A 26,165-nucleotide genomic window follows, 5' to 3' on the forward strand; every position below is an offset into this window, starting at 1 on the left:
TGGTGGGGAAGGGGGAAGGGAAGAGGGAGAGAGAGAATCCTAAGCAGGCTCCATGCCCAGCATGGAGCTCAGTGTGGAGCTCAATTTCACATGAGATTGTGACCTTAGCCTAAATCAAAAGTTAGACACTTAACTGATTGAGCCATGTGGGCACCCCTAACCTCCTTTTGTTTGATTAAATTGTAGTTTATTATTATGTTTTACATTGGCATCAAAAATTCTGATTAACTTCAGAAAGGCCATTTCTTTATATATATTTAGATCCTACCTCTTTGAATCTTTTTAACACAGACTTTTTCTTTGAATTTCTGTCTAATCTTGGGTTGCCTGGAGGGCCCATTCACTTAAGTGTCTGCCTTTAACTCAGGTCACCATCCCAGGATCCTGGAATTCAGCCCCGCATCAGCCTCCCTGCTCAGCGAGGAGCCTGCTTCTCCCCCTCCCTCTGCCTGCCGTTCCCCCTGCTTGTGCACTCTCTCTCTCCCACTGTCAAATAAATAAAATATTTAAAAAATGAATTTCTATTTAATCTAAACAGAAACTAATAATAACTAAGGAATTTACTAATGATCTTTAATACAGCTTAATCATTGGAGGTTATCTATATTAGTTTGTACTGTACAGTTTTCAGGGGGGAGGTAGAGAGAGGAGGAAATTTTTTAATTACATTTTTAATATATTGTTACAAATGTAATAGGTAATATGTATTCATGATAGAAAGTAGAGAATGAACAAAAATAAGGAAATAATATTCTTTATAATACCTAGACCCTCTGATAACTGCTATAGTCATTTTGATAGTTATTAAAGACTAGTAGTCTACTTTTATATTTATCAACTTTATCAGCCTAAGTAATCAACTTTTATATAACATAATTTTTTTTCTTTAGCTCAATTTATTTTATCCCAGTTATATAACACCATTTTAATAACTTCATAGTACTCTACTATATGGATGTACCATAACTTTATACCTCGCTATTTAAAAATTTTTTAAAATAAATTCCCTGCATTATACGTTTCATCTCGTGACTTATTCATGCCATAACTGGAAGCATGTAACCTTCACCACCCTCCCATTCTTTACATTTATACCTCAGATTTTTTTTCGTCACTAGCAATATAATGGTGAGAATCTACATAGCCAAATATTTTATCTCTTTCATGCTTATTTCTTTAGGTTGACATTCTAAGGGCAAAATGGTGGGTCCCCACTTACAACATGATTCCCACTAATTCATGTATTTATTTAACAGTTATCTTTAAGTACCTCTTACTTTCAGGCAGTAAGAGTCCCAGAGAAAAATCACCTGAATAAAGTGTACAGTCTCCATTCTCACAAGGCTTATACTTATAGTCTCATGATATAGTCTAGTTTTTCCTCCTGCAAGCCAAATAGATGAGTGTCTTTCATAAAATGTGAATTGATTCTTTCCAAAATGCCTTTATAAGTGTTTCATGTACATTTGGTGCACTGCAAAATAAAACTCGCCTAGTGTTCCAACATTGTCCTATATGAAGATGTATCACCAGACTATCAGTGCATTGGGATGATGGGTCAGAAAATGATGACCTTTTATTTACCAAAGTTCTTAGAAGTGAATATGGAATCCTTAAAAGTGATAAACTAGTATTTTTATGCCTTGACTTGACATATGTTTTATGCTCAAAACCTCATGTGTTTCTCATTTTAGCACCTCTGGGTCTGGGTGTCTGGAACAACCCAGACTTGGAAGTTCTGTTTGAATGTCTCGGCATTTGTGTCCAAACAAATTAGTATCTGAAATGGCTCAAATGGAAATATGTTCCCACATGGGGCAGGGGTCTGGGTAAGATAGCTTTGATATGCCTTCCAGCCCTCTCCCCCCCTTTCTTTGTCATTTTAAAAAGAGAAAAGGGTCTTCAAAAAGAACAAAATCTGTTTGAACTCAGATAAAAATTATTCTAAATCATTAACAAAGAAAGACATCTATCTTTGCTCAACACAAAGAGATCCTAAAATGTCATACCCAAATCTGCAACATGGAAAATCTGAACCATTGAAAATCATGCATTAACTATGGTTATAAGATAGTTATCTCATCTCGACAGCTAAAAATACACAGGGACAGTCAGAAATATTGCCATTTTTTTATATGCAGTGAAATAGCTTCATTTTTACTCCACAAAGAAGAAAGCTCCTTTGAACACTGAACAATATTAAATTTGCTCTTAACTCCCATAATGCCACATTCTATCTTAAGGTCATTACTGCCAGTTCTTTGCTGACCAGGGTTCCTCCACTGCGCTACGATCCTCCCAGGGTCTTCCCGCATTCCTTGTTCTTAATGAACTACAGCCCATCTTGCTTGGATCCAGGTCCTTCTTTCTCTCTCTTGCAATCTCTCCCACAGCTTCTAAGCACCCTTTACTGCCCATCAAGCATATTTAATGGCTAGCTAAGCCAGTAGTGCACAGTTGAGTTAATGACAGTCTCTTAAAAGGTGATTTTTGCACCAAGAGAAGAGATACCAACACATTTCCCCCACACTTTCAAGTAAGACTTTGGGAAAAAGAAACTGACATTGGAAAGAAGAGGTGTGAAGTCACTGACCTCAACATCAGAAGTGAGGATAGTGAGGTTGGGAGAAATGAGCCACCAAAAGATCATTTGATTTGACAGACTAACACAAGCCTTTGTAGCAGTTTCTATTATGCGTTTTTCTGCTTAGAAGCATCATATTTTGGGGAACTCTGTGCATTTATTTCCCTGAAATGCCTAAATTGATTTTCCTTAAATTGGAGCCACTTACTTTCAAAATACTCAGGAGCTTATTTTTCCATAAGTTTCTCTAGATTTAGACCAGACTGTTGCACACATCACTGAGATTGAAAACCTCTTAGAGAGCTTGCTGTATACAGAGTCCCAGGCCTTACTCTCCATTCATCTTCATTTAGGAGGTCTGGGCCGGGTTCAGATACTGCTGAGGCAGGTGCATCTAGGGATGACATGCCTGGGCCTGGCTTTGGATATGTTATGGAGAAGTATGGACTCATGTTTGGTGAGATGTGAGGGTGTGCAATGCAAGATTTTTGCATTGTAGTCCTTAAGTTGTGTAATTGGGTAAGTGAAGTTCAGGCAAAAGAACAGAAATAAATATCCATGTTCCATAATCTAATAGGGAAACAATACCATGAGGCAAGAAGGCATGGGTTTGGTTCTGAGCCAGTTAAATACCTCAGACAATTAAAAGCTTGCAAGTCTCAAATAGATTATGGCCCAATGAAGGGAAGTGAGTTACAGGTGTTGAAAGCTTTTGGTGTCCAGCACGAAGTCTCTCTATGAAAGAGAGTCAGAAGGCCAAAGGATAACATAAGTAAATTGAAGAGTAAAGGACTTGCCTCATTTCTGGGTACTCTTACCCTTTTTCATCTTTTAAAGAAGGGCTCCGATTACCTACAGGCTAGAGTCCATACTCCCCAGTTTGGCACATCAAAGCTTTCATAATCAAATCTGTCTATTTGCCTAACTTCCCACCTGCCCCTACTCCCCTCCAGTCCCCCCACATGCACCATACTCTAGTCCCACCAACTGCTGCAAGTCCCTCAAACACACTCCGAGAGAGCATGCCTGCCTTGCCATTTGGGGCCCCCTCATCCACTCTACTTGCACTGGAACTGTGCTCCAGAACATTCATAATCACCTCTCATACCTCTGTTCTGGAGTTGCCTCCTCTTTGAACCCTCAGCCACTATGGTGGATTATCTGTGTTTTTCTTAATGGCCCCACAGCAACCTAATCCCATTCTATAATGGTTTTTAGAGCCGATGACTGCATTAACTCCTTTACTTCTCGGTCTCTCCTTATTAGCCTCGCAACCTCTCTAGGGCAGAGGGCAATCATGTGCGTGATGGTGTCACTTGGGCCATTGAATGATATTGAATGAATATATTTTTAAAAGATTTTATTTATTTATTTGACAGACAGAGATTACAAGCAGACAGAGAGGCAGGCAAAGAGAGAGGAAGGGAAGCAGGCTCCCCTCTCAACAGAGAGCCCGATGAGGGACTCGATCCCAGGTCCCTGGGATCATGGCCCGAGCCGAAGGCAGAGGCTTTAACCCACTGAGCCACCCAGGTACCCCGAATGAATATGTTTAATGTGAAATACCAAGATCACTAGTTTCTTGGGCAGACTTAAGGACAGGGTGGTCATAGAGCTAGCATTTTAAAGCTTGGCTTCTTTTATAATACTTGTATCTGGAGTGAAGCGGGATCGTGTTGGGGATGTCCCTTGACATCATCAGAGTGGTATGTGGCTTTCCCAGTTTCAGGGCATATTGTTGGGGTGTATTCGAGGTAGCCTCTAATCTCTGTGCCCAGCGTTTGCTCAGTAGCTGCCATGTGCTATCTGGGGCGGAGCCTGGAGAACTCCCCGAGTCAGAGAAGACCTCAGGCGAATGCGTTTATTTTCCATTTTCAAGATTTTTTTTATTCTTGATCTAAGGTTATTCATTTTAACAGCTCTATATCTGAAATCCTTTTATTTTGCATATTTGGTAATTTATATCAGTCTATTGACAACTTTAAAACATCTTTTCTTTTTTCTTTTTTTTAATGAAGAAAATGGGATTACCTAGCTACTCCAGACTGAATTTTCTTCTGTTTTCTAAATTGGCTTTTTCAGTCCTATCCAGAAACAAGACCTGCTCTGGCTGCTTGTCAAGAGAATAGTAAAAGATAGTGGAGAGGCCAGTCCTTCACTGCCCAAGCAAAAGCCTACAACATCTTTACCTCTAGGAAGCCCTAGGGAAAATGCCAGTCTAAGAAAAGCTAAAGACAAACCAGAAATACCTTATTATCCTCTGGTGATAGGTTTTAGTCATTAATTTATAGTCATTGATTTTTTTCATTCATTTTAATATTGGGTGAGTCCCTCTCTGTGTTAAGAGTTATGCTGGATCTTGGCACAAGGAGATGACTGTTTCTGGCTTCATGGGGAGACATAATAAGTGAACAGTTACAGGGCTGTGTGATGCTCTGAGCTCAAGGAAAGTGTGGCATTGGTAGGCCTAGGGACATATCAGGAAAGAAGGGACTTTGTGGGTAGAAGTGAGGGAGGGCTTCCTGGTAGTGAAATTGCAGCCAGCAAGACAGCATGCTTGTGGGTGGCTTAGTGGGGCAGGCCAGGAGAGGAGAGGGCTGCTAAAATTATCAGAGGCCATGTTTTCCTTGGAGCCCACAAATTCGTTGGTCTGGCCAAAGCACTGGGTACAGATCTGAAGGTAGAGACAGGAGACTCTCTGAGGGAAGAACAGTCCTAGATCTGAAGAGTCTTGCCTGCCAGAAGAGTACAGGTCCCCAGGGGATGGATTTGTTCTAGACTTTTCCTTCCATTGTGGCTCATCTTCATGTCAGCATACAAATATACATCCATATAGTAGATAAAAATAAAACATTAGAACAGCTGGACCATAAAAATCACAAGACTATAGTTATAATATAATATAATATAATGTATTTAAAATAATACCATGCCAAACTGACTGATTTGATCATTATTTTTCCCCCACTAACATGCTCCTGCCACCTGCCTTGGAGGAAGGACATCCCGACAGCTTTCCAAACACTGTGGTTTTCCCAGACTCCCCTCGAGCGCAGCTAAAACAGAACATGCTTCTAATTGCCAGAGACATCTTTGTTCTCCTTACAAAGACAAACTGCTTTCAGCCCTTTGTGCCGTCATCTCAATCTATTAGACACTTTCTGTTGGGTGTGGGTTTTGCCGTGATGGGTTTCTTTAACAGGCCTCGCTGTTGCTTTTTATCTGAAAGAAAGGGCTGCAAGAATTCAATGGATTATTTATTAAACAGCCAGTCCTGCTTTGAGAGACTTTTTTTTCTTTTGAGTGTTTAATAACGATTCTCCTCTTGGATGCTCTCTGCATAAAAGAATTTAAACCATTGAAGAAATGATTTAACCATTTTAAAACTAATACACTTTAGAATTCTGATGTGAGATAAGGTAGAATTTTATTAACAAAGGGCAAATCTCATTTTCACCAAGTGGCAATGTGTTCCTCCTGGGAGGACAACACCAGGAGACAGTCAGGGAAAGTGTGACTCGGGTGATTGACAGCTTAAGGTGAAATTAATGTAGTGCTCAATGTCCTGTTTGTGAAACTGGAAGACTTTCTTTATCCTCTGACCCTCCCTTCCCCTGCGCACCCCTCCCCCCCCAAAACAAGGAAGACCCAGAGAAAGCTATATGTAAAAGCAATATCCCTGTTTTATGGCTTTTGGCCAGATCCTTGTGTTAGATGAGCAGATAACTAGAAGTCATTTATTCATAATACTAGCCGACATGCATTGAGTGGAGGGACTATGCAAAGCATCTTATAAGCAGTATTACCTTTTATTGTATCAGCCCTGTGGGGCAGGAATGATGTTTTTTTTTCATTCTACACAGGGCCAGAGGGGTTGAGTAACTGCCAACGTTAAACAGCTTCTTAATATCAACGTCAGCAACCAAATTCTGGTCCATCCTCAAAGCACAGTGCTAAAAATATCAAAAGATATTTTTATTACTTTCCTTGATAAAACTATAGGACTTCTACCTCTAACAGTCAGTCTTCAAAGACCTGATAGTGATGGGCCTTATAAAAAAGGAAGTAGGAAGGAGCATACTTAACATGAGACCTGAGTTCCTACTACCACCACTACCAATAAGAATGGCACCTGAAAACTGTGTGTTTATTATAATACAGCACAAAGCACTGAAAATAATCATGTGTAGTCATTGTCAGGGCTACTAATTGTAATCATACTTATTATTTTATAGTATATACATATATAATTATGATCTAAGCATTTACTATAAAATTAGCTCAGTGTCAGGACTTTGGTGCAGAGAACTGTTTCTGTCATTTTGCAGAGGAAGGAGAAAAACAAGAAGAATTTTAGGAATAAGCTACCTAGGAAACTACAGAGCTTCTTGAGAATTACAGCTTTTGTAAAATGGAAAAAAAGAGAGTCAAGTTATTGTACTTTGCTCAGTACTGAACACACAAGCTGATTGTTTCCAGAGAGAACTTGTTTTCGTTTAGCTGAATACTTTCAACATCTGGATTAAAATGGTTAAAACTTTTTAATTATCTTGCAGTTAACATCTGGATGTGAATTTTTTTTAAAGGGTATACTGTGTGCAGGCAAAGACAGGTTGTGAAGACCTTTCCTGCTGTCATTTCTAATAGGCTCATTTTCATCGTGATGAATCTATTTTAGGTGATAAGAATAATTACAAAACTCTTTCAGCTATAATCCTGTGCTCTCTGCCCACTTCTGTATTACTCCAGTTAACGATTCAGTGTTTATTAGTCCTCAAATAGAAGATGCCTTAGACATGTCATCGCTATATATGTATGTTCTTAACTTCATCAGGACTGTCTTGTTGTCCCTTGAAAATGCCAGGCACTCTTCTGCCTCAGGGCCCTTGCATCTCCTGTTGTATCTCTGTGGAATACTCTTGGCATCACTCTCTTCCTCTTCAACTTCAGGCATCCTTAGCTGCAACCCTAACCACTCCCTATTTTTCTTTCCCAGATGTACTTCCCTCCACAGCACATACATACTCTGATGTATATTTTTGTTTTACATATGTGTTGATTATCAGTTTCCCCTTGCTAAATGTAAGGTCTGTGAAGTGTAGAGACTTTTGTCAGTTTTATTCACTATTCTATCCCCAGCATTTGAAGCACATAGTAGGTGTTGAGCTGAACTTGGTGAAATGTGTTATAAATAAATGTGTATTATGAATAGAAAAAAACAAGGTGACACATGTGCTCACTAGAATGTAATCTCCATGAGGGCAGGAACTAAGTTTTGTTTCTCAATATTGCCTCCAGTGCCCTGACGAGGGCCTGAACCATGATAGCCTTTCAGTATACATTTATGCATTGGATGGATTGGAGCCCATTAATAAAATGATTAGGGATATTACTAGATTTTTTAAGGAGAAGGGAAGGCAGGGAAGGAAGAAAGAATAAGAGAGAAAATGAGTAAGTATTGATATTTCAGAGCTCAGTCCCGTTTCACATTGATCTTATAGAGATTTTATGTAGTTTATTAGGTTAAAGTTAAAATTTCAAATAAAATTTGCAATCCCCCGAGAACAGAAAATCAAATTGCAAATAAATACAGCTTATTGTGCAAACTCATACTGATTCCCTGTCAGCCTCTTTTTAGTTATTTATTTATTTATGTTTGCAGTATTGGTCACTCTGAAGTGGGTGAATGCGTTCGGTGGTGTATCTTATTAGTCTAATGATATTCTCCTGTCTGTAGATATACTGGATTCAAACATAACCTAACAACCACTGACTCAGCAGAGAAAATAAGAAAGATTACTGTCATGTTCATTCTTTGTGGACCCAGGGATAAAATGGACAGTTCAGCTCCACCACCAGCCAACCATCATCTACCTGGGAGGGTACAGAGAAGGGAAAACTATAAGATGAATTTTAATGATGAACAGGACACTGGCATTTGAAGTGCCTGTTTATTACAGAAATGGGAAAGCTTCAAAGTTATTCTCTCTGCTGGTTGGGAACCAGAGCTAAACAGAGGAAGGAAAATTGCCTTTGATTGAAGCATGTGGCTAGCAGCCACTGGCATGCTCCAAACCAGAAATAGACATTATATGATACAGAGGATCACTCATTGTTTGACCCAGAGTGATCTTTAAATATATTAAAGCACATTTCTTAATATGGAACAATGCTAACAACAATATAAAATTTTAAAACTTGGAACTTAGATACTTAAATCTTTAATCAAATGGAGTTAGGTATAGGAACAAAACAAGGTAGAAAACATAATAACTGAAAAGGATAGGAAAATAAAGAATGGGAGGAGATTATGGTGGCAAAATATTAAGTTGGCCAGCAACAATTGGTTAGGAGAAGAAATCTTGGTTAGTTCTGGGAAAATGGACAATTAGACCCACCTGAAGCTATAGTAAAGGTCTCTATGGTTCATTATCTTATTGTGAAAATAATTACTAGAACTAACTCCCAGCCCATTTCTTTTTTTTTTTTTTTAAAGATTGTATTTATTTATTTGACAGATCGAGATTACAAGTAGGCAGAGAGGCAGGCAGGCAGAGAGAGAGAAGGAAGCAGGCTCACCTCCAAACAGAGAGCCCAATATGGGGCTCGCTCCCAGGATCCTGAGATCATGACCTGAGCCAAGGCAGAGGCTTTAACCCACCCAGCCACCCAGGCGCCCCTCACTGAGCCACCCAGGCGGCCCTCCCAGCCCATTTTTAAGGGAGGAGTCTACTTCCTGATTCTTTGACAGCAAGCTTAGGCATACAGTTTTCTTTCACTGGTGAAATTTAAATGGAAATGGGATATGACACTTCCTAGCAAAAGCTTTAAGAGCCGTCATGAGATTCAGCCATCTCTCTTTTCCCTCTATTGTGACATGAGATGTTCCAGATAAGGACTGTTCTTCAGTCCAGGTCCCCAAAAGAAAAGGACATGTAGTATATTCATAGCCAACTCGTAAGGACATTAATGTGAGCCCAGTGAATTAACCTTTGCTTTTACAAGTCACTCATGTTGGAAATCTTTTATTACTACTGGACAGCTCTTAGTCTAAGCTGATGAAATTTTCTCTTTGTTTATAAAGGGTATTGAGAAGATGGTCTGGTCTTCTCAGGGGGTGTTCTGAGATGAGTGGTCCCATGACCTAGAGTGGTCTTATGGCCTAGAGAACAACAGAGTTCTATGCTTCTCCAAATGTGATTCCACATCAGAATTGTCTGGGAGCTGGTGAAACCTGCAAGGTCACAGGCCTCATCCCAGAATTGGTGAATCTGAATATCTGGAGACGGGGTTGATGTTTTTGCATTTTCACAGACTCCTCAGATGATCCTTGTGCAAACCCAAATCTGAGAACTGCCGGCCAAGATGTTTACCTAAGACTGGAGTACAAGAGCAGAGCGGCAATGAATAAGAAATCAGAAATCTTATCTCTGGAGATCTTGAGATTGGGTCTTGTTCTGCCACTCATTAGCTTTGAGATCCTGAGCTAATCACTTCAGTTCCAGAACTTAGCTATCTCATGGCTACCATAGTTTTGAGGAGAGCCATCTCTGCTACCTCCCAAAACTGTTAGAGTGAAATAACTCAAAAATGCTCTTTAAACTGAAAAATACCTTTCAATATCAGGATATTATGGTCTTGTCAAGATGTGGGCTGGGGGAGGACTTTTCTCTAATGACATTGGGAACCTCTGAGATCATGTATTGAAGCAAGATTGAAATCCACAACATAACATTGGAAAGCAGGCACAGCCTAGTCGAAGCTAATTTTATTTTGCTCTTTTAATAACCAGTAGGAAAATGAGTTAGGGCTTATTTATGTCTAAGAGATAACTTAATGTCTGGATCCCATCAAGTTGAAGCTGTAGAACTGAGAAGACAGACACGTCTTGCTATTTCATTTGAGAATCCCAGATACTTGGAGAAGCCAAGAGGGGAGAACCTGCCAAGCTGTTCTTAAACAAATCAGTTAAGGGTGGTTATAAGCTCCTTCATGCCTTTCCCCATTCCTGCTAATATAGCCCGTTGATTAAGTGTCCCTCAGGTACTAGAATTTTTGCTAAGTATTTACCTGAGGGTCCTCAGTAATCTCAAGAGATAGGTAATTTCAGCGCATTTTTGCAGATGAAGAAACTGAAGCTTGGTGAGGTAGAGCTGTTTGTCTAAAGTGACCCCTCTAATAAATGATAGGGACAGAATGTGAACCTGGTTTCGGCCTGACTCCAGAGATTTTTGCCCTCAGCTACTATGACTACTTTCTCTCTACGAAGCAGATATAATTATTGTGGATGAAAAGGTAAAAATGTAACAAGTGTTCTTGCTTTTACAGCCAGAAAAAAATAAAAGTGATCCTTGGAACTACAGAAACTCATGACTCTCAGACACTGAGGCATTCTACGTAGCTAGAACAAACTCGAATCTATGGGACAAACTAAGAATCCAGTAGCTCTCATGTAGGCCATCTTCTTTTCCTACTTTATTTAATTTATTTTTTATTATGTTATGTTGGTTCCCATTCAGTACATCATTAGTATTTTTTACCTTTTTTTGTTATGTGTCATTTTCTTTTTCTTTTCTTTTATGTTTTCAGTGTTCCAAGGTTCATTGTTTATACATCATTAGTTTTTGATGTAGTGTTCCATGATTTATTGTTTGCATATAACACCTAGTGCTCCATGCAATCCCTCCTTAATACCCATCATTGGGCTCACCCATTCCCCCGGCATGAAACCCTCAGTTTGTTTCCCAGAGTCCATTGTCTCTTATGGTTCATACCCCCCTCCTATTTCCCCTCCTTCATTTTAAACAGTAATAAGGCCAAAATGCATAGCAATGGTACAGCTATCTTTAGATTGGAATTGAATCCTTGATTGGGAGGGAGACAAACCACAAGTGACTCTTAATCTCACAAAACAAACTGAGGGTTGCTGGGGGGAGGGGAGTTGGGAGAAGGGGGGTGGGGTTATGGACATTGGGGAGGGTATGTGCTTTGGTGAGTGCTGTGAAGTGTGTAAACCTGGCGATTCACAGACCTGTACCCCTGGGGATAAAAATATATTATATGTTTATAAAAAATAAAAAATTTAAAAAAAGAAGAAATTAAAAAAAGAAAAAAAAATTATCGTAGCCTTCAAGGTTTTCTGTGTTATAGAAATCTAGACCCAGCTCTAGTGATGAAGGAAAAGAAAAACACAGCCAGTGCAGCCAGCTCTTTTTCCTGCAATTATAACCCATTTAAAATGGGCATCCTGTGTCTTCTTAAAATGCTTTCCTTGATTTGCTCATCACTATAATTTAAAATAATTCCTAAGGAAGGCATGCCAAAGAAAAAAATGCCCTTACAATCAGGAGAAGAAAAACACTCACGTGTATATTTTAAAGTTGCACTGCACTGAATTATGGTTAAGTGCTCTACTGTCTGATTGTCTGTTATGTTCCATACCTAATAGCCAGGGGAAAGATGCTGCTCTAACAGCACAAAAAATGCTCATGTGCTAAGACATTACGACATAATTAGTAAATACGACTTTCCTTTACGTGACCTCATACACCTCAGTTTTGGGGCCATCCTCTGTCCATCAAAACTCCCATGGCTCTTGGTCTTTAAAACCCTTGTAAAACAAAGCTGCTATGCCATACGGGCTACTGTGTGGACAAAACTGTTTCATCAGAACAAATGGAGAACATAAAGAAAGGTAATAAGGCCAAGGAAGAGCTTTACAGGACTTTAAAATGAATTTAAACCCATAATGAATGGTGACAGTTTGAGTTCTTGGAAATACGTAGGAATTCATTTAACCATTTTATTAGTCACTTTCTTAGGCATATTTTAAAACATGTGGAAATTGCCTTTCTTCTATTTTCCTCTCTTTCTTCTTCCACTTTGCCCCTTCCCCTCCCTCTTTCCCTTCCTTGGCTTCTTCCGGTCTTCCTTCCACTGATTTTTACCAGCAGAGAAGAGGCCTGATTGTTTGGGGAAGCAGCGAAGGTAAAGTGAAGCTGTACAAACAAACAGTCCCTTGTTCAGACTAAATAATAAATAAAACAATTCTGAGCTTCCATTGTTGCTTTTTTAAAAAGACCATCACAGACTCGTTCATCATTCAGTCACCATTTTCACCATTTTCGAACACCTACTGTGTGCTAAGCTATAGTCATTTTCCCCCTTATATCCAAGCCAGGATATACCCCTATATCCCCTTATATCAGAACAGGGAGAAAGCCTGTGGGGTTTTGCATCCCTTACAGGGTGGGGTCAGAGGCAGACCCTCCACTTCAGGGCAGCGAAGTGGTCCCCTCCTTTGCATTTCACTTAGTTTCATTTGTAATACCACTTTCAAGTTGATGTTCCTTGTCTAAACATTTCTGACCCTGAATACTGTCAGAAATTGGTAGCCCAGCCACTTCTGTGGGTTGCCGCTGCTGGAGAAAATTATGCCATCTGGTAGGTTGGTTCCATTGTAAGTTCATGATCTCAGCTTCAACTGGGCCTTCAGTGTGGACCTATTTGGGCTCATTCTGTTCTTGTATCTGCAGAAGAGGTCTCAATTTCCTTCTCTGCCCTTCACTTGCTCAGGCAGGTGATCTGTTGAAGAGGAGGCAGAAAACATAGGAGAGGAGTTCCCATGGCCGCCTCTGCAAGGCTCTTTGCCTTCTTCCTCTCAACTCCACTGGTACTCTGGATACTCTCTCTTCCATTTTCTCTGGAACCTACTGCTACTAGTTTTCTGTGTTCTCCGTCTCATCAGTGTGATCTTTGTTATCTTTTCGATGGCACTTAACAGGTTCTGGTTTCTACCACGTTAGAAACAACTCTCCCTTGAACATTCTTCCAGCCTCATTACACTTCCTCTAGTTTACTACAATGCGGATTTCATTTTGGCAGTGATTTTGTTGAGCTGGCTATTTGCAAAGTGGATTTTGAGGAAAATGTGTGTCTTTCAGTCTTAATAACTCTTGTGAAGAACTTTAAGTCTTCATGAACTGTGATTTATAGAAGGTGTTTGTTTACTGATATTTACTGAAGCAACCCTTCTGTTCCTAGAACCAGTATTAGCAAGCATAACAAATTAAATAGTGAAAGGCTGCTAGAAGTCGACCTCTGTGCAAGGCGCATCTTTCTCCATTTTCCTCAACAACATGTGTTTTTTTTTTTTTTTTTTTTTTAAGATTTTATTTGTTTATTTGACAGAGATTACAAGTAGGCAGAGAGGCGGGCAGGTGGGAGGGGGGAGCAGGCTCCCTGCTGAGCCCAGAGCCCAATGTGGTGTTCATCCCAGGACCTGAGCCAAAAGCAGAGGCCTTAACCCACTGAGACACCCAGGCGCCCCAAGAACACAACTTTGAATGCAGAATATTTATTTGATCATAGGAAAAGGAAAGGATAAGAATGTAAGGGAAAGAACACATAAGAAAAACCACTGTCTGAGTGCTTGGTTGATGGTTGGCTTGGACTCAAAAGACCTAAGGAACAGAATTTTTTAAATCTAATTTCCAGTGGGCCAGAAAAATCATTCTTTGTCTGTGTACTCTGGATTGTGTTAAAATCCTAAACCTAATTTCATTAAAATCATGATAGTAAAGACAAATAAATACACAAGGCAAGAAAAGAACAAGAGACAAAACTGGGCACCCAAACGAAACTGCTCCTGAGAGTTTGGGGCAAACATTGGCACATTCTGATAACCCTTTCTGAACATGTATTCCGTGGCTCTGCTCGAGTAGGAAAGTTTGGCTTTCAACTGCAGAAAGCCTATGCCTTAGAATTCAGTTGTTCAAGCCCTCACCCAGCTCCTGTCTACTTGCAGCCGGGTGCACATGGACAAGATGGATGTTTATAATTTGAGGCTGAGCTCCCATTCCATGTAGGAGAATTGGCTTTTTCTTCAGCTATCAATATCAAAGTGAGAATAAATGGCTTCATAACATTTTTACTATTACTAATAATAGTAATAAATCTGGATTTTATACTGACCTCTGTCCCAAAGCACTTCACAAACATAAAGAGGGATGCAAACTCCCCCAAAGATTGTTTTATACAGTCAAAAACCATTTCCTGTGAAATGAAAGGCGCTTGCTGTTTAACAATCCACAGATACATTAGACAACAATTTCAGGCAAGATTATCCAGTTGCAACCAAAGGCAGAATTGATTCAGGCAGAATGCAATTACCTCAGATGCTCCTGAGCATTTTCCTTCCCATGTGAACAGACATTAAGGAGGAGTCCAGTTACTACACAATTCTATATTTGGTTCTGTTCTGAGTCTTTTTGGGGTTGAGCAAGGTCAAGTGATCTAAGTTCCTACATGGGAAAGCTATCTGCTTGACCTCAGGGTACAACTTGCTTTAGTGAACTAGGGAGCAGAGGTCTCATTAGTAAGAAGTGTCTCACCAAACTGGTTGGGTTTCTCTCTTTCACTGTTGGGAATCTGCTTGTGAATTTTTCTCTTTGTTTATGCCTTGTTTTGCCAGTCAGTTTGTTCAGAGACTCAGTTAATTTGACTGTCTTACCCTCATCCAGTTCCCAGCTCTCACCTGAGGGGAACCCCTTGTAACACAGGCCACAGCAGCAGGTATAGCCCAGCACCCCTCCACAGTCACCATCCTGACATCACTTGTGAAAATGGTTTGATGAAACTGCTCACTGTATTCTCACTTTGGGAGGATTTTCTCATCTTCTAACAAATTAAAGGCTCTGAGAATCCCTGTAGTAGATGCTTGTTGGACTTTGCTTAAGTCCACAAATCTGATGGCATTCTTTTTTCTCCTTTCATGGAACAAATATTAACATCTCATAAAACTTGGGCTCTAAGGAATACTCTTGGAAAAAACACTGTTTTATGGAGTGTCTCACAGATTGAGTTATAACTACTTTTGGGTTTTCTCATCTATGGAATAAAAACAACTAGACTGGAACCTTTCTGAGACCCTTGTGAATTCTAAAGCAACATGCATGTATTGTTAAATATAGTACTGGAGGACATGATTCTCCAGGTGACCCTGAGTCTATAACATTACAAAATACTCCTCAACTTATACTTTCATATAGAGTCTCTCCCAGTAAGTATTCCAGCTGTTTCTCCCCACCGCTTGCTAAGAACTGGAAATCTATTTTCAATAAAATCTAAGGTTTATTGGTGGAGGGTTTTTATTAGTTGGCAGACACCGGAACCAGAATGTCCCTGAGAAGAACGTTTCCTTTACCTCTTCTCTCCTAGATTTTAATCTGTCTGTACTCTGGGTGTTAGTAACCTACTCCATATGCTACCTCAAATTAGCTCCATGTGACTCTTGAATTAATAATGGGTACAGAGTTAGAATTCTCTGTTGGACCTTCTGTAGTTACTCTACAACAAAGCCTCTGACTTGGCACAAAGTAGAACATCAAAAGAGCCCAATGACAGAAAGGAAGAGCTATCCCAATTTTTCCTTTGGATCTCTGGATTATTTCAGCCCATCCATTCAGTGATGATTTGGAGAATCTAGACAGAGATTTCAATAAAGCATAATGGGCGAGTTTGAGGTACAGAGGGTCAGGGTATAACAACTGATGCTCCTTGAAATGTATGAACCATCAAGAGACCATGGGAATTTAAAATAAATACTTCACCTGTCTTTTTTTCCTTCCTTTCTTACCTGAAGTTTGGCATTGATATTGAACTGGTGGGCAAGAAATTTAGTAAAGGGTATATGAGAAACGAAGTACTTTGGGGCCATCCACCCACTCACCAAAAATGCATCAGGGCCCTGTGGCTATCTGGGTGCTTCATGCTAGAGCTGCAGAGGCAGATGGGGAGGGCACGGATGGGTACAGTTCCCTCTCTTTTCACCTGGGAGTGTGACTGTGAAGAGAGACACAGATAGTAATCACATATCTACATTGGTCATTCTGTGAGTTCATGCTAACGTACAGTCTCTGAAGGCAAGAGGCATGTTGCTATGACAGCATATATCAGGAGGCCTGAGCTAGAACAACAGCAGCATATACTTCTCAAATAGAAGAATTTGATGGATGAGAATGAGTTCCCTGAGTTGGGAAGAAGAAACAGCAAGAACTAGTGTGCTGTGTCTCACTATCTGTGCAAGGAGTAGCACATTGTTGCTATTTTGGGGTTCATGGTCCTAGGATACATTGACACAATTTTGGGGGGTACATGTCTAATAAGAAAAAGGAAAGAGCAGAGTTGGGCAGGTGAGTGGAGAGTAGGAAAGAACTAGATGGAGGAAGTACTTGTGTTCTGGGCTGAGGAGTGGTACAGTTGCTGGATGTTGCCTGGGACAGACATTACCAATCAGTTATAGGAATATTTACTACTGAGTCCAGAAACCTCAACCCAGAAATCTCCTGTAAATGACATGGGATTGATTCTTGAGCCAAATGAAGCCTGTCTGCCATTACTGATGTAGATAGGGAGGGAATGTTATTATTTCTTCAAGCAATGTAAGTATATGATTAGCAATGCTTTGGAAGGATTTCAGTAATCAGAGGGTTGATTGTAGAGGAGAGAAGGAGTAGGAAGACCATTAGGAATAACTTCTAATAATTCTGTTGTTTAATTCTTGAGCTAGTATGATTAAATATTCCTGTATATTTATGTGTAATATCTCATTTAGGCTTTTTCACAACATCAGTGAGATGTAGGTATTATTTTCCCTATTTTATAGCTAGGCAAAGTGAGCTTCATATAGGTTAAGTGATTTGGCCATGGTCAGGTAGGTAGAAAGTGGGAGACCTGGACTTGAATTTTACAAGGCTGGCAATTGTCTGGTCCTTGCTCACTTAGTTGGCCACATCTCCTACCACCTCCTCCCTACCTTTCTGTGTTCTAGTCGTATTGGGCATTCTTTCAGTAGACGTTCTCTTGCTGTGGGGCCTCTGCAACAATGTGCATTTCTCTTTCTCTGAAATAAACTTTTTCCTTCTTTACATTCTTAACTCCTTCTCATCAATCTTTTCAGCTCAGGCATCACTTCTTTATGGCAGCCCTCCCTGAAGAATTCTGTAGTACTCTATTGACTTTCTTCAGCGTTCTCATCGCCCTTTGTTGAACAGACATTTGTGCACATGGGTGCGCGCGCGTGCACACACACACACACACACACACTTCTTATGTCATAATCTGATTAATGTCTACTTCTCAGTGGTTAAAATTCCTTCACAGCAGGGGCCATGGCTGCTGTCACTGCCTGCTGCATCCCAGGAGCACAAGATAATAGGATTCAGGAACACGATATATACTTTCATGAAACTAGTCATTCCAAATATCCCTCATTTTATAGTTAACCAGTACATCTCCTGCTCTGGTGAGATGGTAAAAAAGGAAGACTGGGAAGTGGTCACAGAACTGGATCCTGTCAGAATGTGAACATGCCCCAGGATCTTTGGCTGTAATTCTTAACCCTGAAGAGTCAACATACAAGTGGGTTTTTTGGGTTGTTTTTTTGTTTGATTTTGTTTTTGTTTTTGTGGCCAGCACCTTTGTTCTATCAGAAACACATAAAGATGTCCTTCAGGTGAAAGGTAAGTGATATCAGAGAGAAGCTTAGAACTTCAGAAACAAAGGGATAGCAACAGAAATGGTAAACTTCTGGTAAATATAATATAATTAAATGTTACTACTCTTGAAATTTTAATAAATTTAATTTATTTAAGGTTTAAAATATAACTTCATCTGATAGGGGTTTTGATATATATGCGTGTGTTAATTTCAGATATATGTATCAGATTTATAGATATACGTATCAAATATGTATGTATCTATATCCCAAAGAATCTACAAAAAAGTCTATAAAAGCTCTTAAAACTAATTTGTGAATTTATTAAATTTCTAGAATATAAGGTCAGTATAAAAAAATGTATAGTTATATACCAGCAATGAATAACTGAAGATTTAAAAAAAAGGCACTCCTTTTTATAAAAGCACCAAAAAACCCCACAAAAAACCAAACCATGAAATATTTATGTATAAATCTAACAAAATGTGTTAAGACTAATCCAGTGTTAGGAATCATAATATTATATTGCTAGCTAGTGCCACTTTTTTTGTAGTCCCCTAAATTGATATATATGAGTGAATTGTTTCCTTAAAGAAATCTCAGTTTCTTAAATGTGGTATTCATTTGTCTCTGTCATTGAAAACACAAGTCCTGGATACGAGGAACTTAAAAGCCAAATAGTTCTAGTAAAAAATAAAAGTTCTTCCCAGAACAAGAGGCCTAATTATATGATAATCAGTTAAAAAAAATTGCCCACTGCTGTCCATACAGACTCTGTTCCGTTTCTCCAGGGAGGTGAAGTTTCTGGATGTCCACCACATTAATAAAATAAAGAGCATATGGGGCAGCGACTCCTGTGATATGTGGCCAAGAGAGAGAAGTTTCCTGGGTGGTAGGGGAGGTAGCTAGCCATCTTTTTGCGTGGTGTGTTAGCTGGCCTCCTCTGTTTCACTGAGGGGCTTTGGAACAAAAGCTGTACCCGAGTCTCCTGCTGGAAAATCAAGTGAGAGTAGCCTCTGCCCTTGTTTCTGGAGAATATTGGATGACAGGGAACCAGGCCTCAATTTGAGGGAAGTGACTTGGAGTGAGTGACTTAGGGCCTTGCTGCAGAGAGCTCACTTGACTTTTGATCATACCGGGGAAGAGGGCTCATGCCCAATAATTGAGGGAAAGGGACTATTTAATTTAAAGGGATTGTTGTTTACGGAGTTTTTTCATATTCCGTGATATTGTTCTATGTGCTTACAGAATATATTACGGAATGAAAAGACCTTAACTTATAGCCTTAGTTAAAGCAGGAGAAACAAACTTGGCCATGGAGGGTAAAAACCTTGATTGCAGATATTCCGACTTTGCGAATGTGTACAGCCCCTTTAAGAAAATGCCTTTTGACAGAAGAACGTGAGAGCCAAATTCATCAACAGAAAGCAGTGGCAGGGGTAGACTGAAGCATAGCGTGAGTGCAGTCTGGGGGGCAGGTGTGTGCTTGTCTCTGTCTCTGAAGAGCCTCTATATGCTTCCTTACATGGGCTCCTCTGACCCATTCGGACTCTTTCCAGGCATCTTGAAGCACGCAAGGGAAGGAAAGGAGGTGGAAAAGTAAGGAGGACACGGTGTGGCAATGCCGCAGACTAAATTTTCATTTAATGACTAGTTTCCATTAATTTTCATTTCTACGACTGTGTCATCATGCATCCATAGTTGACTCCGTGTACTTTGAAAAATCCTCTATGTTTTTGCACGCACTTCCAAGTATTTTCTCGTGTAATGGTTTCGGTACTGGGTCCCTGAGTCATCCACATTTCCGTTACTCACATTTTGGAGGGATCGGACATCCAGTTATTTACTTCTGAGTATGTGTCCGCAGTGTCACTTCAAGCTGCCAACTTAGATTTCCGGCACACGGTCACAGCTGGATTGTACTGTGGGTGGTGAGACAGTGTACCTCTGTTTGTTTTTCCATCTGGAAATTGATCACTAAAACCTCAAAATTCATTCTTAGCCACCCAACTGTAGTCAACATGCTAATGGAATGTTTCACTCCTGCACATTATTGGAGTGGAAAGGGGGGGCTAAAATGCAGTGCCTCATTTGCAGAAATAGTTCCGTGATGGGATTTATTAGTTAAACCACTATGGAGGAATACAGATTTTCTCTGATGGGTTCCATTCTGATTTGCTAGGTAAACAAAACACTTTCCAAAGGAATTTCTGAATTTACACATAGGCTGGAGATAAAATTGCTTTTGAAATCAACTGCTTAGACATTTGACAAATTAGAGCTCCAGTGCACTCTCAATATTAAGTTTACAAAATGCCTGGCCAGGCAATTGACGAAGGGTTCCTTTTTTTAAAATTTTATTTATTTATTTGACAGAGATCACAAGTAGGCAGAGAGAGAGAAGGAGAAGCAGATTCCCTGCTGAGCATAGAGCTCGATAATGCGGGGCTTGACCTCAGGACCCTGAGATCATGACCTGAGCTGAAGGCAGAGGCTTAACCCACTGAGCCACCCAGGCGCCCCGAAGGGTTACTTTTTTTTAAAAAAGAGAAAGGTAAGACGGATGATTCTCAGATGGGTAAGTGTCCTATCTCTGTGGGTGGTGATAGGGAGGAGAGGATGTATACTTTGGACAAAGAGGTGATCACATGAATCAGTTCGCTTTCTGCTGTTGGGATATGCTTATCATTGTTTTAGATTTTCATGGTCTTATTTCTTCTACTGCTTCTCAGCCTCCAGATTTCCTAAAGTACCAAGGTCTTGTTGATGTTTTTGTTGTTTGAGATAAGCAACAGCTGAACAATGGATAGGAGTTTGTCAGTCAGGAATTGCCTTACAATTTTTGAATTTTGAGAGAAGAAAACTGTTACTATGTGACGGCTTGATGCATTCCTGGTGGTGCCTACAACATATTTTCTCATCCCGGCTTTTCAAATTTGGTTCTGTCACTCCTATAAAAGGTTTCAGTCCAAACATTTTTGAGCACCTACCACATACAGGGCATGTTGCTAGTTTTTCCTAATTGTGAAGTCGTGGATAACATTTGGAATTCAGGGAGGCAGCGGCTGCTTTCTAGAAAGGGATGCCTATCCAGGGACACCCTTAGTTCACATAAATCCTTAGCATGACTGAAATCTTTTTTCCAAACGTGAAACCTGATGTTTTCAGTCCTGAGGCCGTGGTTTTGCTGGCCGAGGTCAAAGCTGGGGATGCATGGTTTCCATTGTCTTGTTTGTTAGGTAGCACTTGGATCTCCTCCAACCAGTGGGAGGCAGGGCAGACATGACATATGCTTAATGGAACGGGAAATTAACAAATGGAAAAATATGTATTGCTACCCAATCTCTGAGAGTACTTCATTTTCAACTAAGTACAGAGAGCTGATAATACCTTGTTATTTTATAACATTCTGTATTACTCACGAAAAACATGTTGACCATAGAAAAACTAGAAAAATACAGATAAGCAGAAAGAAGAAATAAAGATATACCTAAAGATAACTAATGTTAACATTTTGATTTTTCATCCTCTCAGATTTGTTTTTGTGCTTAGACTGGACCACACCTTCGTATTTTATAATTCTGGTTTTTTTTTGGTTTAATAATATTTGATTTAAAACTTCCTCTGTTGATAGAACTACTTCACATTTAAAAATGACACCATAGGTCATTATGGTACATGGTATACCCCTGTCCATTTAATTGAACCCTCCTTCAGTGAGCATATGAGTATTTCCAATTTTTAGATATTATATGTTACATAATAGTAAATGTTATTGACATCAATTTTTTATACTTGTCAATTATTTTCTAAGTAAAAATTGCTCAAAGTTTAATTGCTTTGTCAAAAGGCCTGCATTTTTGTGTATTTTGATAAATATTGTCAAATTGTCTTCTAGGAAAGTTATACCAACTTACACTTAGAATAATATTGTATGAAGGTACTCATCTTCTCTACATACTTGGCAATTTTAGGTATTGTTAATGTAAAAATCATTACCTATTCTGAGAAGTAAAAACTAGTATCTCATGGTCTAAATTAAATTTCTTCAGTTACTGGTGAGTTTTAGCAATGTTCTTATGTTTAATCTCCATTTTCACATTTTGTAAATTGCCTATTCTTGTTCTTTGTCTATTATTCTGTCAATGTGTATAACTCTCTCTTCTTGAAGTAGTCTTCATTTTTGGGGATTTGCATAACAAAATGGTTTTCTATGTAATATTTGTTAATAGTTGAAGTAGAGTAAAGGAGCCAACCATCCTGCATTCATGGTTAATAAACACTGAAGATACTTATACTATAGTTAGATTGTAATAGCTGTCATTTATTAAACAAAATTTGAAAATAATTCTCCACTACTTACCATCTCAGAAAATACCATGCCTCTTCACTTTTTCAGTGATATACTCTAGTAAGTGAATGAGAACCATAGATCTTTCTTCTCTTACATAGGATTTTTGCTTGAAGTTGATTTTGGGGATGCTATCCACACTTATGCTTCTCTTTAAATCCCTTCCCTATATATATATATATATATATTTTTTTTTTTTTTAAATTTCTTTTCATTGTAACAGAATTCATTGTTTTTGCACTGCACCCAGTGCTCCATGCAATTCGTGCCCTCCTCAATACCCACCACCTGGCTCCCCCAACCTCCCCCCGCCCCCGGGCCCTTCAAAACCCTCAGATTGTTTTCCAGAGTCCACAGTCTCTCATGGTAGGTCCCATATGCTCACTAGTTCCTGCATTTCACTCCAAATGGCCAGCTCCTCCCATTTCTTAGTGGAAGTGCTGCCCTCTTGCTGTCTTAACTCACTTTCTCTGCAGGGACCTATGGACACATTGCCTGGGGAATTTCCAAAGCCAGTTGCTGTAACCATATAGCCCCTTTGTCCCCTGAGAGGACTAGCACTGAGGTGTGACTTATCCCATCATGGAGCTCCCTTGTGGACTGAGCCAAAGCCACTCTTCTTGGGATTTTGCTTGCTTTCACAGCCTAGCCTGACTTCTTTCCTTCCTAGTTCACACTTGCCCTCTCCCACTTTTCTAAGAACATTTACTGCAAAATCACTTTCATTCAAATGCTTGTTGTTGGGTCTGCTTCTGGGATACGCCGCCTAAGGCTCATGTATCAACATTTAGAACTTCAAGAAATGTGCCGGGGAAGGTTAGTTCATATTGTGAACTCTTATGGCGAATAATAGCTACAGGAATTGGCATTTTTCAGATCTTACTATGAATCTAGCACATTGATACATGCTTTCTCATGAAATATCTCATCTTATCACCATATATGGTATCTCTGTTTTTTTTTTTCCAGACAAGAAAACTAAACTTAATTTATGTTCACATAGATTCTCAGTGGCCAAAATGGGACTCAAAGCCAAATCTGGCAGACTCCAGAGCCCAAGGTCTATAATTATGCCTGAGAAGAGGCTTGGGAATTGCTGGGGTAAGGACAGAAATTGTTCTCAGGACCTCTAGGCCTTCTTAGCCACAATCTAAGGTATGTGCACACTGATGGCCCAGGCAGTGTGTAACTCAATATTCTCCTAAATTATTCTCATACCTATACAGGTTGCATTTAAAGGTATTTCCCCGCGCCCCCCTCAGGTTAGTACAATTTTGTAGGAGAAGGAATCTTCCTATGAGCTTATTAGCAAATGAGCACATGTATGTAATTGTAAATTCTTAGTGACAGGATGCTTTCATTTTGACTTTAGCCTACAGAACCAGACAGAATGCAAAAACAAAACTGAGATTTTTTAAAAAAAAGATTTTATTTATTTATTTGACAGAGATAACAAGCAGGCAGACTGGCAGGCAGAAAGAGAGGGGAAGGCAGGCTCCTTGCTGAGCAGAAAGTCCAATACGGGGGATCAATCCCAGGACCCTGAGATCATGACCTGAGCCAAAGGCAGAGGTTTAACCTACTGAGCCACCCAGGCATCCCCAAAACTGAGATTTAAGAGACTCGTGCACAGTGCAACTCTTCTCCTAATGGCTAACTCACCATCTTCATTTAGAAATCCTCAGTAGGGTGCCTGACACTGGGAACAGCAGCAACAACAGCAAGATGCCCATTGAAATTTGAATTTCAGATAAGCAATGAATGATTTTTTGATATAAGAATGTTCCATTCCATTTCCTTCCATGTAATATTTGGGACCTACTTAGACTGAAAGACTATTCACTGTGCATCTGAAATTCAAATTCAATTGGGTATCCTATATTTTCTCTGGCAACCTACCTTCCTTAGACCCCACCTCCACCCCCATAACAATGCTCCTTGTGTTATAGCCTGCTTGTGTGTTCTCACTCTTAGGCTCATGTATTCAAAAGTATTTGTCTCAAGACAGCTGACTTGGTCACAATGGAAAACCTCTTACTGCGTTGCCTGCTCCCAAGTAGCTATCTACAAATCAGTTTCCACCCAGGTGTCTGAAAGAGTGTCCCAAAACATAAATCATGCCACTCCCTTCCTTAAAACCTTTTAGTGGATTTTTGTCACATTTAGAATATAATCTACAGGATTGTCCCTGTGGTCTGTGAAGTTTTCTGTGACCCTCCTTCCCTTACTGGCCTCTATCCTGTAACCTCTTGCTAAGCAAGAGGGCAAGATTAATTCTCAGCCTTGCCCAATCCCCCAAGGGGATCAAGAGGAGAGTCTTCCATCCTCATAGGACCTGGGCTTTCATCCTCTTGCAGCAGCCAGTCGCTGGCTAAGGTTTACTCCAGGAACATGTTAACTCCCTGGATTTTAGGCTCTCAGTATCTGGGTGAAGCAGAGCCAGTAACCAAGAGGTAGTTCTCTGATGAGGGTTTCCAGAAGCTCTGAGCCACCAGGAGCAAACTGAACAGAAGCTTGAGAAATGGGTCCATAGAACAAGTAAGGAATCTGAATGAAGAGATTTGGGTGGTTCCAGCAGCTTCCACTACAGCAAGACTAGGACAAGATTCCAGAGGCAAATCATCAGGAAAGTCTGGCTGCATTCATTGCAAAAATGTCCCTGGCTACCGTCAGCAGCCAGTGGGTAGGTAGGGCTCTTGGGCAAGTCCAGGAGTAAGAATGATATATGCTAGTCAGAGCCTGGGTTGAGGGAAATCCAAGGAGTTGGTGTGGTTGTGGGTCAGAATGTGCTACTCTCTGGCTGGGCTTCTTTGGGAGAATGAAAGCAGAAGAAGTGACTTCTGTCCTCTTGGAGCTTAGCAGTTTCTAACAGGGAGTTGGTACTATGGGGTGAAGAGGGAGAGTATTAGCAGAGCTTCTGGTGAATAAATATTTTAGCAAGAAGAAGCAGAAAGTAATGCCTTCAGAGGTCTGGGAGTGATCATTGAAGAGGTTCAGATTATTTGTTATTATACAGTGGAATAACCACATGGAAAGAGTCCAAAAGAACTATCTGTGTGCTCTGAGGAAATTGAACTACAGCCCTAATGTGACTATAATCTTAATTGCAGGGGTGTTTCTGTATCACCCATCAAAATATAATAGATGGACACGATGAAGCCTCACTGACACCTCCTTCAAATAATTCTCTTAAAAGGACACTGCTATGTTTTGGGATTGCTGGTTTATAATTGTTATAATCCATCAGTTTAATAATGTTGTGAAAAATTCTACTAAATCACAACTTAGTCACAATTGATAAGACTTGAATAATATTCTGGGCTATGTGCTGAGTCCCAGTAATTTATTAGGCCATTTATTTGAAATCGATTGAAATTAAAGATCTCCTCTGAATGCTAGATAAGTGGCCTTGGGCAGGATTCTGTCCAGTGTTCAAATTTAGAAAATGCTTTCCAGGCTGAACTCAGGTCTAAGAGATTATGTCAGAAAACTCTTTTCCTGTCTTCCCCTCTCAGAGATGACCTGGGGGACCCTCAGTCCTGCTTCTACCACCTGGACAGTGTACTGTGCATCCCTAGCTACACATGTGTTTTTACAGGCAACCTGATTCTGAATAATTCAAGCATTATTCAGGGAAAACGTACTGTTAAATGATATTTTCAGAATCGAATAGACTAATTTTGTTGATTAAAAAAATATTCCCTCACACAAAAAGGAACCAAAAGTACTGGCTA

This window comes from Mustela nigripes, chromosome 12, assembly GCF_022355385.1.
Source record: "Mustela nigripes isolate SB6536 chromosome 12, MUSNIG.SB6536, whole genome shotgun sequence".
NCBI lineage: Eukaryota > Metazoa > Chordata > Mammalia > Carnivora > Mustelidae > Mustela > Mustela nigripes.